The sequence below is a fragment of the Typopeltis vanoorti genome, chromosome 23 (assembly GCF_054136105.1).
Source record: "Typopeltis vanoorti isolate ZY-2024b chromosome 23, IOZ_Tvanoo_1.0, whole genome shotgun sequence".
In the NCBI taxonomy this organism is placed as follows: Eukaryota; Metazoa; Arthropoda; class Arachnida; order Uropygi; family Thelyphonidae; genus Typopeltis; species Typopeltis vanoorti.
Window position 1 is genome coordinate 92,131,339 of NC_143571.1, and position 20,056 is coordinate 92,151,394.

At 35.6% G+C, this 20,056-nt stretch overlaps 1 pseudogene; it reads left to right on the plus strand.

The window, feature by feature from the left end:
* Nucleotides 1-1,470: 1,470 nt before the first annotated feature.
* LOC150094063 (histone H2A.V pseudogene) overlaps nt 1,471-20,056 on the plus strand; it is a 28,014-nt pseudogene continuing 9,428 nt past the window's right edge.

A 20,056-nucleotide genomic window follows, 5' to 3' on the forward strand; every position in this document is an offset into this window, starting at 1 on the left:
GTATTTAATTGTAGCACAGACTAAAATGATAACTAAAAACTAACCCTTAATTCCTCTGCAGACAACCGGCTTGACTAAGGAAAAACGTCCATATCTTGATCCATATTGACGATGCCCTATAATGGGAAAGAATTTTTCAGATTCCGTAAGCGAAATTCAAAGTATGATTTTATAATAAATACAGATCTCGAAACAGTGTCAGACTGGTTCGACTGTAATAAAATTACTCTTAATGGTTAAATACCACATAACATTTATAATTTTAAAGTGGAAAATACAAGCATCAGTAAAACCATTTTTTATAGGCATATAGCAATTTAAGTTTACAATTGGAATTGTAAACTTAAATTGCAACTGTATACAGATGGAACACATGAATACGATGACTTATTTACACTGAGTGGCCACTCAGTAGTTTTCAGTTTTGATACCAACCTAAAATGAAAATCACACATTAGAGAGGTATGCACACTGAGTAAGCGTTGTATTAGAATCCCCTCCGCGATTTACATATTCGGCGTGATAACAGAGTACCACGTGATTCAACGTCAGGTGAAGCTACCATAAATGGGCGCATCTATCCTCTGTACGTAATCAGTAAACATTTGCCAATAATGGGGAAATTGGCGACGTAAACCAATTTGACTGCAGATAGTCGGGTGCGGAGAGCAGATGCCAGTATTTCTGAAACAGCCGCACTTGTTGGTTGCTCCCACACTGCTGAATCAAGGGTGTACCAGGACTGGATTAACCATGAACAGGCATCCAACAGAAGGGCTCACATTGATCACATTGGTTTTTCCTAGAGATGCGCTTCGGGTGTCACGACTGGTATCTCAGCAACGACGTGCAACAGTCACGCAACTCACCCGGTACAATAGCGGGGTAGTTCAATCCATTTGCACATACACCATTCACTTTACCTTGCTTCGCCTAAAGTTCCACAGCCAGAGACCAATAAGGGTACTCATGATGACGGCATCGCAAGCAACTCCTCGCATGGGCCAAAGAACTTCGGCAATGGACTCTCAACAGTTGGAAGAAGATCATATAGAGTGATGAATCCCGTTTCGTGCTACACTATGGTGATGGCCGGATTTGCATTTGGCATAAACATCATGAAGCCGTGTCGCCTGATTGCACAGTTGGAATTCAGCAGGACAGTGAAGGTGGTGTTATGGTCTGGAGAGATTTTTCTGTTAGCCGACCATCTCCATCCATAGTATTTGCAGGAGGTCTAGCCTGACTGCAGTGCCATTTTCAACAGGCCAACGCACCTTTTCATCGGGATCATACACGTACTGAGTAGTTGGAGGAAAACGACGAAGAATTGGCCACATTGCCTTGACCCTCAAACTCTCCTGACTGTAATCCATTTGAACATGTGTGGGATGTGCTAGAACAGGTTGCGAGAACTGCTGATCTTCCTCCACAGAACGAGCGTGAATTGACGGAGTTGTTGCAGCGGACATGGGTCGAGTTACGCATGGAGAATGTTCGACACCTTGTGAAAGTTGTTCCTGGACGTCTGGAAGTTGTGATTACACAACTTGTAAGGTGGGCCAACACGCTGTTAGGTGAGTGTTCCGAATGCAAAGCAAACTGAGTGTATAAGATCTATAATTGTTTTTTCAAAAAGATTATTGACTCTAATTTCTCTACAGAAAATAAAATAATTCCCAACCTAATTTTTAATAAATATAGGAGCACAATGGCATACAATTGCAAATACTCTATTAAATATCTTACAGGTACCTTTTTGCCTTGTGACAACATTTCTAGCATCATAATGCAAGTGCATAAGAACAAAGACTATTATAGATTTCACACTAGTTGCTAACTAGAGGAACTTTTTCTAAGCTAATTTTCAGCCAGTTCTCGAGTAAATCGATTTATATCGCGCACAATTATTCTTTCTTTCTTTCTTTTTTTCCCCTTTTTCGTCCTTCCCTCAAAGTCAGACTTTCACACCACATCTCATAAAAATCAATAGTTCAGACAACAATACGAGCATTACAGTTTAGATATCAGGAAATGGAAGTAATTGTCTACCGTACTGTTGACCCGATACCTCAAAGGTCATGGACGGTAGCGACCTCGGGTGAGCTCTAAGCTTGGAGAGTAGCAACTCAAAAATGTCCTAAAAGTTACTTACCTAGGATTAAAAGAGCTCCGATTACTATTTATTTCAAATAGTTATCATCAAGATAATTAATATATAAACAGGTTACTATTTTTCTTAAAATCCAATTAACAGTATATTAGACCAGATACTGGAAAGTGATAACATAGAAACAACATGCATGCCAGGTCTGAAAAAAAATTAATGCTTATTCTTATTCTTTAATTCCTATGCCCATTAATAACTACTGACCCATCAGTATGGCTGGAGTTGTGGTGAAGATTTTAGAAAACTTGGTAAGAACTATACATAAATAGATAAACAAGCAATGCTGGACGGCACGGGTTTACTAAAAGGGGGTCATGTTTTAGCAATTTGCTCATATTTTATAACAATGTTATGGCTCAGTTGGATAAAGGATATGAGTACACTACGATACTGCAGGACATTGCTAAGGCATTTGATAGAATACCAACGGAAGGCTGTTGCATAAACTGGAAAATATAGGATTGGAATATAAACTATTGGCTTGAATAAGTGGATAGGTGACAGAGAGGTATGAAAAAGTGGTATGTGGTGAGTATGAATTCGCAAGATTTAAGGTGGAGTACCAGAAGGATCTCCTTGGACTATTGTTGTTCAAACATTGATGGTAGATTAATGCATAGACGACAGATATCCAATTGTGGATAGCGATGATGCAAAAATAGGTAGGAGAATCAGAGATACTACTGTTACCCATCACTTGCTGAATGATTTCAGTAGACTGGAAATGTGGGCAAATGATAATGGCTATCAACTCAATGTCAGCAAATGTAAAGTTATTCATTGTGGTGTAATGAGGAATCCAAAGCATATTTCATTTGCGAGATTATGCTGCGAGAAACTGATGATGCTAGGGACCTAGTAGTTATTGCGGATAGGAATTTGATGTTCAAAGATCATATGGCATAAACTGCAAATACAACCCAGAGTATAATTGCAATGTTGAAACGAAACATGGAAGGATGAAGAAGTCATTTTGTTTGCTTTTTTACAAGGCCTTGCACTGCGCCTGAACTAATGTCTGCAGGTTTCGTCTCTTGGGTTTGGAGCGGATAAAGAAGCTGTGGAAAAGGGTGCAAAAAAGAGTAACAAAGACTATATCTAGATTATGGAATTTAGATTGTAAGGACATATTGAGAGTATGTGGACTACAGACACTGGTAAACATGAGAAAGAGGGATGATATGATAGGGATATATACACTTCTGAGTCGGCGTTATAGGATATCGTCTGATGGAACAGTTCATTATATGGAAGGTGGGAAGAGATTCCCGGGGAATCATGGAAGTTAAGTTTGTGAGTGGTTAAGAAAAGGAGAAGAGCCATGTTTTTATCTCATAGAACAGTGTGTGAATGGAAGAGTCTGCTTGTCGATGTCATAAATGCATCTGGTGTGAATGAGCTCTTGATTTTATTTATTATTTATTTAATTTTTACTTTTATTATTGATCTTTGATAAACTTACATATGTACAATAGCCTTGAGTAACATTCCAATTTGTTATTTTAAAGTTCAACCCCGAATTCCTGCAAATATAGTTCAATTTTCCACATGATTACATTTTTAAAATTTATTCTATTTATGAATCTGACCGTGATTTATTTTATTGATAGTTAATGAAAATAAGATATATCAGTCAAATATTAAAAATAATAATGATTTCTTATGATGACAAAGCTTTTGTTATTATACGTATATGTAGTTGAAATATCTTTAGTTTTTAGAGATTAATTACCGTTAATATTTGAGTATCTGATACAGCTAACATAATTAGAGTTCTCATTACCATGAAAACTATAACACTATTTAAAACATACAAACAGAGTGTGTTACTATATGATGGATTCATGAGTAATTGCATTATGTTAACAGAAAAATATAAAATGGAAAACAGCAATATATAAAATAACAGCAAAATAGCATATACTGTAATGTATATTGTAAATACACAACTTTTTGAAATTTTAATGTGCGTGTGTGTGTGTGTGCGTGCGTGCGTGAAAGCGTGTGTAAATAATAATAATAATAATTATTATTATTATTATTATTACTTTATTCACATAATTGATACACAATCAAAACAAGATATCTTTCAAACAATAATTTGACTGGTGATACAGAACAATTCAGATTCTGTCCAAGAATCTAAGAATAGTCTGTCAGGCAGCGGCGTAAAATATCGACTGTTCCAAGTAATTCCGTTTTTTTTTTTTTTTTTTTTTTTGATGCACCAAGTGCACCGATAACTATTGGGATGACTTTGGTGTGTTTATGCAACAGCCGGCAAACTTCGATTGCCAGATCTCGATATTTAGTATTTTTTTTCAGTTCTTTGTTGTTAATGTTGTTATCTGGGTACTGCGATATCAATAATCCTAACCTGTCGATGTTCGTTAATTGTGATATCAGGTCTATTGTGTTCCAAATGCCTATCAGTTTGTATTCTAAAGTCCCGCAGAATTTTTGCTGTTTCGTTTTCCAATACTGTCTCTGTGCTGTGCTGCCACAACTTATCATAACAAGAAACACCATATTTTTTGCATGCATGCATTGAACTGTTTTGGCCACTTTCATGGCGGTTTTTATCATCAGTTTGAGAGCTATCTTGCTGCAAGCACTGATTAGATGCTCAACAATCTCATCATTTCGATCACACAATCTGCATTTGCTGTTATTACTAATGTTCAAAATTTTTGCTTTTATTGCGTCAGTTTGTAATGATTATTTCTTGAGCTGCTAGAATAAATCCCTCTGTTTCTTTTTTAATATATCCCTATTGTAGCTATTGCCACGTCTTGTTGACGACAACTGTGTCCTCGGTATCTCGAAGAAATTGGCCATACAAGGGTTTATTTTCCATAGCACATATTGGTTATTTTACTGTTCCTTTTTGCAATTGGATTTATTTTCTGTTACTTTTGCGTAATTGCTTGACGCATTTACGCAGAGCTATTGTCGATGTAACTTTTTAAACTAATTTCTTCTTCTTCTACAGTCTGTCTTACTTGCTGCTGACCCCGTCCACCTATTCTCCTTGTTAGGTAGAACCGGTCAGCATCACTTCGTGGATGTAATGCATGAAGAATAGTAATTAATTTTGTAGTTTTGCGTTCCAATTTATCCAGATGTTTTTTTTTGTTTTTTGCAGTCCATTATGTATCCGATTTATAGCCTCTAATTGTGTTTAATTCATTAAGTTTTGTTTTCAGAATATTTCTGAACTCTTTTGGTGTATTCCGTGGTAGCCATTCGAGAATATCACTGGCTTTAATATTCCTAGGTATTTATAGAGTTCGTTAGCTGAAATGGCTTTTATATATTTCTCCTGATCAAAATGAAAATTGCTTGTGTAATTAAGTTTTCCTCGTTTAATGGATAAAATTGCACATTTATCCAAACCAAATCATATTTTGATATCCTGACTGAAAATACGAATCGTGTTCAGTAAAGAGTCTATTCGTTGGGCCGATTTTCCCTATGACTTCAAGACATCCATATACAGTAGATGGGAAATTCTAATATTATATTTAGAAATTTCATATCCAAGTTGTGTTTTCTTCAAAATCATGAACGGTATCCAAGAAATGTTGAAGAGTAATGGTGACAAGGAATCACCTTTGAAAATTCCACGTTTAATGCTAATATCCCTGAATCGTTCATTATTGACTTTTAAAGTTGCTTTCCATGATTTCATAGCAGCAGCAGTATCCAGAAACGAACGTATAGTTTTGCTAATTCCAAATATCTGTAGTGATTTTAGGATCCAGGAGTATGGGAGCGAATCGAATGTTTTCTTATAGTCTATCCATGCCATGTTAAAGTGTTAGTTTTTCGTTTTTTTTTGAATTTCTAAGAATCATTTCATTAATAAAGATCTGGTCTTTTTCCCCCTCGAGATTTTGAAAATTCCCTTTTTGTTCAATCGGATAAATCTGATAAGTAGTGGTATATGGAATTTGCTATGATTGCAGTGAACAGCTTAAGCATGGTTAATAGGCATGTTATTGGACGATAGGTATTTGGATCAGAACCCTTATCATTATATTTCATGAAGAGAAAAGTACTCACATATATCATCCAGTCTTCCACTGAGCCTAACTGCAACACATAATTAAATTGTTCTGACGTTCGATCATGTAGACTGGTTAGAAGCTTTAACCAAAATCCATGTAGTTCGCCTTTGCCGGGTGCACTTCAGCATTTTGCTTTCATAGGTTGTGTACTGAGTATTTCTTTAGTGACAATGCCATTTTACATTTGTTTTTGTTTCATTTCTGATTCCTTAATCCATGAGGCATCTTTATATTACCTTAATCCATAAGGCATCAATAAGATTATCCCAGATTGACTTTCAAAATTTCAGTGTTTCTTCTATTTCTAGTAAATGATAGTTTCCATTTGCATTTCTCTGGAGAGACTGAAAGAATCAATGTTGGTTCTATCGCAATTGCATATTTTCTACATATTGGTTTATTCCTGCTTCTAAACTTTTGGTAACTTCAGCAATTATTTTGTTGGCCAAATTATTATTATTATTATTATTATTATTATTATTATTATTATTATTATTATTATTATTATTATTATTATTACGAGAGACCTCAAGGGAGTCAGAGACTCATCGAGGGAGGCCAAATACTACACACACCAGCTATCATACTTATTCTTGAATTCATTCGCACTGCTTGCACTCACAACATACAATGGCAATCCATTCCAATCACGCACCACCATATGAGAGAAAAATCTAGCCCTCACACACTTCTTGGCGGCCTTCATTCTCAGCTTCCAAGGATGCCCTCTCATTCTTTCCCCACACTCCATAAATTGAAAAATTCCATCAATTAAAATCCTGTATGACATTTCAGAGGTTTGTAAGTCTCAATCATATCATCCCTCTTTTCCTGTTTGCTAGTCCACAAATTCTCAATCTGTCTTCATAATCAGTATTCCACAATCCTGATAACATATTTAACACTCTCCTATGTACTCTCTCCAATATATCACAATCACAACGGAAACCAGGAGACCAGACCTGCGCACAATAGTCCAAGTAAGGTCTTATCAAAGCCTTGTAAAGAGACAAAATAACATCCTTATCTTTACATGTGAACGTTCGTTTCAGCACTGCAATTATCTTTTTATGCAATCTTTGCTACATGACCCCCCCCTCGAATTTCAACTTCCTATCTATTAACACCCCAAGATCCCTAGCCGCATCGGTTTCTTCTAGCCTAATCTCACCAATATAATACGACATTGGATATCTAATCATGCCGAAGTGAATGACTTTACATTTACTGACATTGAACTGACACCCATTTTCCCATGCCCACAATTTCAGCCTATTCAAATCATTCTGCAAAGACTGCATATCAGCAGCATTCCTGATTACCCTACCTATCTTTGCATCATCAGCAAATAACTGTATGTCACTTGTCAAATCCTTCCCAATATCATTAATGAACAGATTGAATAACATTGGACCAAGCACTGATCCTTGTAGAACACCACTTGTTACCTTAAACTTTTCAGACTCAGATCCCTCGTGTACTACTTTTTGATATATATCAGTCAGCCATTCTCTTAACCATGTTAATGTTGTATAACCCAAACCCATTTTCTCCAATTTATGCAGCAGTCTGCCATGTTGTATTCTGTCAAAAGCCTTATCAAAATCCAAAAGTATCATGGTGTATCCATTCCCCTTGTCTAGTTCAATGGTAACATTGTTATAGAATGTGAGCAAGTTGCTAAAACATGACCTTCCCTTAGTAAACCAATGTTGTTCATTGCAAAGTAGATATTCACTGTAAACCCATTTCTGAATGTGGGCCCTAACCAATTTTTCCAAAATCTTCACCACCACTCCTGAGATACTAATTGGTCGATAGTTGGATGCATCGGTTTTTGCACCACCCTTGTTCAATGGAATTACCACACATTCCTTCTATTCCTGTGGAATCTTCCCTGTTCTGAGACTCATATTAAACATCCTGGTCAAAGAAATGGTCAGTTCAGCTGACCACTCTTTTAGCACACGTGCTGATATCCCATCAGTCCCTATTACTGAATTCTTATTCAATTTGTGCAACAGTTCTAATACCTCAGCCTCACACACCTGCGTTTCTTCATCTGGTGAAGAGGTAACAGTGAGCTCAATGTTGCGTTCACCTGGTTGATAGCTTTTAAAAAATGAGCACTCATTAACTGAACAACCTCTTCTGCATCTGCAAATTATATGTGTTAATCGGTTTGTTTTTGATGTTATTATTTTTCAACTGTCCTTTAAAAGTCTTTAAATTGCTCAGATCAGTTCGAAGTTTGTTGACTTTTCGTTTCAACCGGATTTTCAATGGTGCGAATTGCTTAATCCTCGGCTTTTGCTATTACAGTTTGCAACTAAGCTTCACTGAAATGATATATGCTGTGCTGTATAGGAGCTGATTTGTTTCGTTTATGCTGTTGGTTGTGATGATTTTTATCACAGCATTTGCGTCTAAGATGAGCTACTTTAGCTTAGATTTATTCAAAGTTTTTAATGGTAGTGTTATATGGTCATTTATGGAGTTCATATGATCCAATATCCCTGACTTCACTTTACATTGTACTTCTTTCAAAACATTCTGAGGTAAGTCGTCAACTTGACGTTTACTGAGTTGATTCCAAAGTTTGATGTAGCTACCTCCTGATGATTTACTGTTACTGGAGTTGTGAATTTATAATAATTCTTGCAACTCAAGTTCAGTAAATATTTTGTTGCGTAAAATGATGTTCTTTTGGTCCATAAGGCTTTGTTCTGTTATTGCAGATTGTAGGAATTTTTGTTCCCAAATTAAATGCATACGCCTTCTAAATCCCCGTTTCTTAGTGTTGATCTGTAAAAATATTTCATAACTTCTCTGTTTTCTTCTATAATCCATTTTTTACGTTTGGTTTCTTCCAATCGCTTTTCACCTTCCTGCCCTGGTTGCCCAGCAAAGAGAGCTAGGTCCTGAAGCCCACTTGTCGCCTGATGCCCAAGGTCCCCAACCTCTGACGCAGTCTTTGATGACCTGGGCGTAGAATGATCCGGTGGGTTTTTTTCTTGCTTTTCACCATTAAGATGGGGGATAGAACACTGTTAGTCGGGCTCCTCATTCGAGACCTGACTGATAAGGGAGGCCCTGCTGGTAACTATGCTAATGCCAGCATAGCTCTCAAGATCACTGAAGAATGCAAGCCTCACCGCCACGACAAGGCCATGTTCCTCGGGGAGATTATTATTATTAGTAGTAGTAGTACATAGACTGCCACCTTAAATGGACAAAACATATAGAATACCTACGCGTACTAAACTCCGCATCCTCGCAGCAAAACTCTTCCAAGTAAATGACATGATTCCCTCTAACATAAAAAAACTCCTATATCACCATATTTATGAATCTCTGCTCATTTATAATGGTCTACGCAAACACATCAAACAGCCACCTAACAAAATGAGAAATATTACATAGGAAAATTGTGATAACAGTGATTTGGAGACCTTATGCACAAGAGCCAATATCCGAAACGCTTATAGCGATGCACGGAATCCTGAGCATTAAAAATCTGAAACGCTGCATAATGTTACTAAGGAATTAATTCAACATCACCTATCGTAACAACCTAGACACATCGCATAACACGACCCACAACAGCTCTTTACGTCCCTAGGCCAACTCATACGGTTCTTTTTTGGGATCACATCGGATACCCACGCTATTCAGCAACCTACTAAGAAACTTAAAACATATAACAACTACAGAACATTAAAACACGAACTCTGGAAACCACACTAACACAATTAATATGGCATTAACACTTATATACACATCACAAATCACCAGCGTCCAACGCCTACATTCCATCCATAAACAGTACCAAACAACATAAATAGTGAAGGCTAATCCCACTCTCTTCATAAAAGCTAAGCTTAGCTTCGAACTAGGTGAGATTAGCCCTCTTCATTCAACTAATCCTCATAATCATAGACTGCAAATTATGTTAATGTATATGTCAGTACAGTGTATAATAATAAATCAGGATACTTGTATTTATATGCAAAGAAAAAATATTTAAAAAAATAAGATACTTAAACTGCATACGAGTTTTGTACAGAGCAAAAATGTGATATGTCTTAATTGTACAAATGTAAACACTACGTATGATGATAACAGAAAAAAGCATTATTATTAAAAAAATTATTATATAGAGAAGTTATATCTATTATTGTTGTATATATAGACAGTAAAAATGCAAAAAAAACTGTAACTGGCGATAAGTTCAGTATGAGAGAAAGCATGAAAGGGTTGTTGGAAGAAGCGAGAGTGAAGAGTGAGAAAATTAAAATCGTCAGTACTTTACCCGCGAATTAAGAAGAGCTGTGATGACAAACGATACGATGCGTAGGCTGCGTAGAAGGAATGATGTGAGTTTTTTGGATGTGAGTTTTGAGGGAAGACTGGATTTGTGTAAGAGGGGACGGCCTACACCTGAATACGTTTGGTATCAGGAGTCTAGAAAAACTAATAACTGGTATGAGACCGAACACAGAGAGTTAGGGAAACTAAATTTTAAAGGGAGGAATGGTGTGAATGTGAGCGGCAATGTCATATACCTGTGTTAATGATGCGAATGGGCTTTGTCGTGGAAATGTTGACGAGGAAAGAACGATTTCGGTTTTGTGTTCGTCCGGTTCGGACCCATCAGATGTTTGCAAAGATGTCTACATGTGTAAGTCATTAAAAAACAGAGATCTGCAAGTTGTCCAACTGTGTCTGGCAGACTGCAGACAAGACAATACAAAAGAACAAACAGGTAGATTATTCTGTCTGTACACAAATGCTAGGAGTATCAGAAACAAAGTGATAGAGTTTGTTGCCTTAGTCAATATGTTGCGACTTCAGATTGTAGGAATTAGTGAGACCTGGCTATCAGAATCAGACATACTAACTGGTATTGAGTGTCAAGGGTACAGTATTTTTAAGAAGGATAGAGTGGATAGGAGAGGAGGGGAGGGGTGTGCTGCTAATGATATCGGATTACTTAAATCCAGTTAGAGTTGAGACCTACGAACAGTGCCGCAAAGAGGGAGCAGCGAAGAGGCGCCCGCTACGGGCGCAACTAAGTTTGGGGCGCAAAACGTAAAAAATATAAAAAATAAAAATAAATAAATAGATATAAAAGTCCGCTATTTTGTATTGTGTTTTGAAATTTCGGCAATATGCTGCTTTCGACATACAAATTCTGCAACACAGCTGAATTCCACTACATTTGGTAACACCGGTGAGTTCCAATTCATCTCGAGTTAGATGGTAACTACAGCGCCTAATATCACGACTTGAACCACTTGAACATAACATTTCTTTGCAATTGTTCTCGTTTTCGTCTCAAGTAAAGTGTTCCATCGCACCATTAACTATTAATGAATGTATTTTCCAATTTTATGATTTTGTAGAATTTTTTACCTCCAAATTCCCGTCTAATCCTAAACATTTGCATGGATAACCTAATATATTCTTCCGTTATCCTCCTAATGTGTCTATTTGCCCATCCCAAGTTTATTGCCTTCCATATTATAATTTTAATCCCTTTATAACCCCCTTCGATATCACTCCATCTACCTGAATCCCTTGTTTCATGACCCACCCACAAAAATTATTCGCGAGCCCTTATTTACACCCATCAAACCCAGGATCCAATGAAAATCGCAATCTCCCCACCCCCAATATTTCCATTCTTCTCTACTTCTTGTAAATAAGAGAATTTCAAAAATCTAATTATCATGTAATTATTATTAGTCTTGTTGTCATCCATAAGATCAGTTGTGTTGTTGCTGTGTCGTAATTAGTGTTAGATATTTTCGATATTTTGTGGAACAAAGCATACAGGAATAGACAGATGTTTGTTTATATACAACATACTGAGTAAGTACTATAAATAATTATATTAATAAAAACACAAATTTAAATTAAAAAACACTTCTAGGGTAATATGCCACCAAAAAACCTTCCCGTGCACAGTTAAAAAAAAATAAGAGAACAGAAGATTGAAAATATAAAGAAAAATATAACTCCAATTGATATTTTTATTAAAAAAACATTTACATCTCTAGTTCATTCAAGCTTAACAACTGAATTAAATCTGCTTCTACAAGTAGCCATATTTCATATGAAATTGAAACAGAAGAGAAAAGTACAAGTGAACATCAAAACCAGGAAATCGAGAAGCAATGGAATAATGATAATTATATGGTGGATGTTAAATCAGAAAATATTAATAATGCAAAAATAATGGATTTTAATGATCTCCCAAGATAACCACTAGTAATATAAAAATATTTGTTCAACATGGACTCGAGTTGTGCGATAATATAAGTGTTTACCCTGATACGGAAAATCGGCATTTTGATAAAAAAAAAAAAAAAACGGTTTGTAAAAACCATGTCAAACGGAGAACAAGTACGCAGAAATTGGTTGATATATCGCAAGCGAAAAAATGCACTGTTCTGTTTTCCATGTATTCTTTTCGGAAAAAATCAGAATGTATGCAGCACTGCGGAGTTTCGGGACTGGCAGCATATGAATCCTATGTCACCACGTCATGAAAATTCATTACATCATAAAAAAAATTACGTCGAATGGAAAACTTTCGAATCAAAAATTAAGAAAGGTTTTATAGACGATCAATTACAAGAAGCAATTTTTTAAAAGAAAAAGAAAAGTGGAGGCATATTTTAAAAAGTTATTTTGGATGCCATTCTGAACTGCGTAAAAAATAATGAAGCTTTGAGAGGAACTTGTAAAAAAATTGATCATCCCGAATGTGGAAACTTTTTGAACACGATAGAATTAATTAGTCATTACGATCGTATTATGGCGCAACATATTGAAAGTCATGAGAAAAAGCAAGTTAATTATTTCTCTCCTATAATACAAAATGATATAATTAATATAGTTGCTTCTAAAATTAGACAGCATATTATTTCAAATATTCAAAAAGAAAAATAAGCAATATATTTTTGTATTTTATTTGATAGCACATCTGACACTTCTCACCAGGAACAGATAACTCAAATTTTGCGATATGCTAACATTGATCCTGACACGAATAAATGTAGCGTTGAAGAAACCTTCATAGATTTTATTGTGACACACATGAAAAAACCGGAGAAGCACTTGCGAGTGACATCGAAAAAAAAATTAATATCAGACGGATTAAATATTAGAAATATAAGAGGACAGTCATATGATAATGGAGCGAATATAGCAGGTAAATACAAAGGGGTACAAACCAGGATATTATGTTTAAACGATATGGTGAGGTTTGTTCCATGCACTGCTCAAAGCCTTAATTTAATAGGCGTTCATGCTGCACAAACATCTGTTCAAATGAAATCATTTTTGGAACAATTCAACAATTGTTTAACTTTTTTTTGTAAATTCTACTAGTAGATGGGATCTTTTAAAGGAAAAATTATCTGTTCGTCTCTTAAAGGTTTAAGTGACAGGAGGTGGTCCACGAAAGCTAACGCGGTAAAAGCCTTACGAAATCAAATGTCTACATGTCTACATGTCTTTAATAATACAACTTCTTAATGAAATGCGTGATGGACAAAGACAAGTTACAGTAGACTCTGCAAAATCGAATGTTGCTAAAATTATTAACAAAATTTAATTTTTGTTCCACTATTTTGGGATACAATATTAGGAAAGATAAATAAAGTAAATTTACTTTTACAAGAAAAAAAAACACAATCGAAAATGCTGCGGAAATGATAAAAGCTCTAAAAAATGAAATTCAACAGTATCGAAATGGTTTTTTCGATTCGCTTCACAATTCGACAAAAAAGTTTAACCGAAACAATAAATATTTAAACTTTCATTCCAGAAAAGAGACGGCGCAAAATAAAAAAAAAAATATGCCAGGTGAGAAAGCTACTGATGATTCGTTTTCCATGAATGAAACTGAAAAAAGAAATGTGTGAAGTTTTCGATCCAATACTCATACAACTCAATGATAGATTTACTGCTTTACAAGCGGTAGCAAACGACTTCAGTTTTTTAAATGGACACGCTTTAAAAATTATGCAGCTAGATGATCTCAAACGATGCGCAGCTGACCTGGCATCGAAATATAATAGCGACTTAGATGCTCCAGAATTTGTGTGTGAAATTGAGAGTTTCAAATATCAAGCCATGAAAATCTTTGAAAATTTAGGCGATATGGAGGCTTTTCAAATCTTGCAAAAAAATTGCGAACTCTCATTACAAAACACGTATCCAAATCTAGACATAGCATTAAGGATTTTCATAACAATGCCTGTAATAACAGCTTCCTGCGAACGTTCGTTTAGCAAATTGAAAATTGTAAAATCGTACCTTCGTTCTTCAATTGGACAAGAGCGATTGACAAACATGCCTATAATATCAATTGAAAAAGATATTGCAAAAACATTAAATGATGACGATATAATAGATGTATTTGCAACTGAAAAAGCTAGAAAAATTTCTTTATAAAATATGCTGAACTTATTTTTATTATATTATTTTATATTATACCAATGTCGTGTATTTCTTTAATTTATTTGTCATTGAATATGAATAAAAATGTGTTCTTATTTAATAGATTATTTATTTATACAAATACATAATTGGATTTACAGGCAACTCATTTTGATGGGGTTAATAGTAAGTATTTAACATATTGCATTTAGTAAAATTTAATTTGTTACATTTAAAATTTTCAATATTTTTGTCATTTTTTAGTTGGGGTGGGCGCAAGTTAGATACTTGCCACAGGCCCTTCATACCCTCGTTACGGCACTGCCTATGAATGTAGTAATACTACTAACAATATTTCATGCGGCAGTGAGTTTGAAGCCATCTGGTGTGAGTGGAATCTAAGAAGTTAAATTACATACTGGCGAGTTGTTACAGACCTGGAGGATAGGATGCTAATGATGAAGAAATGCATCACGAAATAAAAAAGATGAGCACGAAGAGTAATCATAATGGGAGACTTTAATTATCCAAATATTGATTGGGTAGCAGTAGAATCTCATGAGAAGAATGAAAATGGGTTTATGGAGCTGTTGCTGGACAACTTCCTCAAGCAGCATGAGACAAAAGGAACTTGATGTCAAAGAATGTTAGATTTGATTATAGTGTCAGAGGGCGTTTGAGTTAAAGACGTAAAGTAAGTATTCTGCCTCCGATCGGTGACAGTGATCATGCGGTACTCGCTTAGGAAGTGACTAAGTTTATGAATGTTACATTCAGAAAAGGTTATATGCTGAACTACAAAGCAGGAAATTATGACCAACTGACAAGTATACTGAGTTCAGTGGAATGGGATCGGTTGCCGGATGGAACGAATATCAGCAGTGTATGAGAATCATTTAAACACCACTTGAATAATGCTATATCAGAATGTGTCCAGACACTTAGAACAATAAGTAGAGTAGGAGCCAAATGGATGTGTAATCTTATTAAGCAAGAGATTCGTAAGAAAAGGACGATATGGAAGGAATACCGTGTGCATAAGAATGGCGTCCATTAAGAACGTTATAAGCGGCAGGCTAGAATAGTCACAAATGTTGTACGCAAAGAGGAGCTGAAAGAGAGAGTCTGTTCGACTCTCTCTTTCGGCTCATATTCTATTCATACTCAGACTTTGCTGAGTATGAATAGAAACTGGCTCTTCGTGCCAAAGACAACCCATAAGAATTCTATCGATATGCTGCAAGTAAAAGAAAAAATGAATATGAAAGAATAACGCTTCTAAATCTAGATGGTGTGAGAGTTGCAGATGCAGAAAAGATTGTTCGGTTGATGAGTGCCAATTTTGTTAAAAGCTATCAACCTGGTGAATGCAACATTGAGATCACTGTTAGCTCTTCACTAAATGAACAAACACAAGTGTGTGAGGTCGAGGTTTTAGAGCTGTTGCACAAATTGAATAAGAATTCAGCAATAGGGACTGATGGTATATCTGCATGTGTGCTAAAAGAGTGTTCAGCTGAAATGGCCATTCCTTTGACCAGGCTGCTTAATATGAGTCTCAGAACAGGGAATATTCCGTAGCATTGGAAGGATTGTACGGTAATTCCATTGCACAAAGGTGGTACAAAGACTGGTGTATCCAACTATCGACCAATTAGTATCTGAGAAGTGGTGGTCAAGATGTTGGAAAAATTTGTTAGGGCTCGCATTCAGAAATGTGTTGAGAGTGAATCTCTAGTTTGCAATGATCAACATGGGTTTACTAAGGTAAGGTAATGTTTAGCAACTTGCTCACATTCTATAACAATGTTACCATTGAACTAGACAAGGGTAATGATACCCAATGATACTTTTGGATTTTGCTATGGCTTTTGACAGAATACACAATGGCAGACTGTTGCATAAATTGGAGAAAATGGGTTTGGGTTATACAATATTAGCATGGATAACAGGATGGCCAACTAACAGATATCAAAAAGTGATATGCAGGGGATCTGAGTCTGAAAGGATTGAGGTAACAAGTGGTGTACCACTAGGATCACTGCTTGGTCCACTGCTATTCAATCTCTACGTTATTGATATTGGGAAGTATTTGCCAAGTGATATACAGCTATTTGCTGATGATGCAAAGATAGGTAGGGTAATCAGGATTGCAGCTGACATGTGGTAACTAGAATGATTTGAATAGACTGGAATTGTAAGCATTGAAAATGGGTGTCAGTTCAATGTCAGTAAATGTCAAGTCATTCACCTCCGTATGAATACAGTAGATATCCAAAATCGTATTATATTGGTTGGATTAGGCTAGAAGAAACTGTTGGGGATAGGGATCTAGGAGTGTTCATAGATAGGAAGTTGAATTTCAAGATCCATGTGGCAAATATTGCACATACAACTCAAAAGATAATTGCAGTGCTGAAACGAACCTTCACATGTAAAGATAAGGATGTTATTTTGCCTCTTTACAATGCTTTGATATGACGTCACTTGGACTATTGTGTGCAGGTCTTGTCTCCTGGTTTCCGTTGTGATTCTGATGTATTGGAGAGAGTACAAAGGAGAGTGTTAAAATGATATCAGGATTGTAGAATATTGTGTATGAAGAGAGACTGAGAATTTGTAGACTGCAGACAGTAGCAAACAGGAGAAAGAAGGGTGATATGATTGAGACTTACAAACTTCTAAAAGGGTCATACAGGATTTCAATTGATGGAATTTCTCAACTTATGGGGGGTGGGTACAGGACGAGAGAGCATCCTTGGAAGCTGTGAATGAAGGTCGCCAAGAAAGGGATGATGGCTACATTTTTATCTCAGAGGGTGGTGCGTGATTGGAATGATTGCCATGTTGTGAGTGCAAGCAGTGTGAATGAATTCAAGAATCTTGTGATAGTTGGCGCTTGCAGTATGTGGCCTCGATGAGTCTCCAACTCCCCGTGGGTCTGTCTTAATAATAATAATAATAGTAGTTTATTGATTGCTAAAATATTTAGACATACAATAGACATCTTGAGTGACATTGCAACTTATAATTCTACAGAATTCAGCTCTAAGTGCTGCATTTTCTACATTGATTTCAAATAAAATTTCTAATAATATTTTTGCCTCTATATTATGCATTTACAACACATGTTCTTCTAATTTAACAATGAAGATTATTCACAATTTTTTGAATAATAATTTTTTTTGTTTATATAATTTTTTGATTATAAGAATAATTTATTAGATTATTTTTTCATGTTACATAAGAGTATTATATTAATGATATCACATAATAATCAGTATCTTCAGTATCTTCTTTATTGTTGTATACTCTACTAACTGTTTTATTACATAACTGCTTCTTTGCTTATAAGTATTAGGTGTGGTTGAGTGAGGCGAGTTAATCTCACCTACTTCAAGGTTTGGGTTAGCTTTTGTGAATAATAATAATAATAATAATAATAATAATAATAATAATTTCTGATGCCGTTTCAACAAAAAGTTTAAAGTAAACATGAGGTCTCTATAAAGGTATGTTAAAAAATTATTCTGATATCATTTTTCTTTCAATATATGTTTTAAAATACATATTATCAATGTCTTAATTTTACTTGAGTAAAAAGTCGATAATTTAATACAAGGGATAATCCTTTATAAAATAGGTAAAAGAAGCTCAAATCTTGATATTAATTGAAGAGTAACATGAAAATGTTTTCAGGAAAATAATATCTAAACATACTTGTATATTTCTAAATATTCTGATTTTGTTATGAGGATAATAAAGTTGCCTATTATTATTATTAAAAAGTTATAAAGCTATTAAAAGGCCTCGCTTACTCCATATAAGGGAATAAAAGACGTTAGCTGATTATTATTATTATTATTATTACACTCCGAAGACAGTGATATAAAATTCAACGAGATCGGCTAAGAAGAAACCAAATTTTGAAGTGTTGAAAAGGGAACAGAGAGGACCGTGGTCAACAACCAGCGAAGAACAAAGGACGTCGCCATCTTTATAATCACGCCTCACTGCCTAAGGGAAGAAAGGTGAGTCATGAAGTGTATCAAATGCCTGGAGGAGTTATCGTCCAACGGAAATAATATAACTTGTACGAAATGCAGTAGGATTCTACACTTAAAATGTGCCGGCTTTTCAGAAACAACCGGGCAACATAAATATGAACCCGATGTAACACGTGAGGAATGGAAGTGTGTAATCTGCATGAGGAACAAAGAAACGCACGCAAGGCAGCTACCTACGATGCAGCCGATTATACAGGCAAAATCAGATGACGAACTGAACAGACAAAAAAACGCAGGTGAGCCCTATAATTTAAACTCTTTAAGTATACTAATAGAAAACGGTCTAGTGACTATAAAAGCCAGCTTAGTAGATCTTGTGCAAGAACTCTTTAAGAAACAGAACGAACAAATAACAAAAAAATCTAGCGAATATGAAGATTTGGTAAAACATAATAATTTAGCAGTTATAGAAGTGTTGCAAACGGTAAAAGACATTAAAATGAGCATTAACGCACTAAAAGACAGGCAACACAATTTGATGAAAGAGACATCCGAACTCCGTCAAGAACTTCATTCTCTAAAACTACAATACGAAAGTTTAAGTCAGCAACAACATACAAAAGATCTTGTCATAAACGGTCTTCCTGAAACTGCACCTACAGAAAACCTCAGAGACGTGGTTTTAAAATTAGGCCATGTAATTGATATCCCCCTCCAGCTTAATGACATTCAGACCGTAAATCGGATTCCTAGGAAGAGCAAAAACCAAGGCTTCCCAAGACCTGCACCAGTCATAATTCGTCTTAAGAGCAAGTCCACAAGAGACAATCTCATAAAAGCCAGCAGGCAGAAAAAACCAGTTGCCAAGGACTTGAACGCACAGCATGACAATACACCAATCTTCCTATCCGAATATTTAACACCATTCAACCAGAATCTGTTGTACCGAACAAGAAAAGCAAAAATGGAAAAAAATTACCAATTTTTGTGGACCAGAGATGCCAAGATATTCATAAGGAAGTCACAAACTTCAAAGCCGATACAAATTAAAAGCACAGAAGACATAGAAAGGCTGCCACTGTGAAGAAAAAAGCCTCCTAAATAGTTCAAAAAGAAGCCCACAATAAAAAAAAAGAACGTGAACCATCAAGACAGATGCAATAACACAGGATATATCGGCAATTTCACTTTGATCCGACCTTTCAGATCATTCATTTGACCTCCCAAAGATCTGCCTACTTCCAACACAGCAACCAAATCAATAACAAATATATGTATATATATATATATATATATAACCAGTATCACCCTCAGATAAACAAATTACAAAGCTTCGAGGGTGCAGTTGAGTTACATCC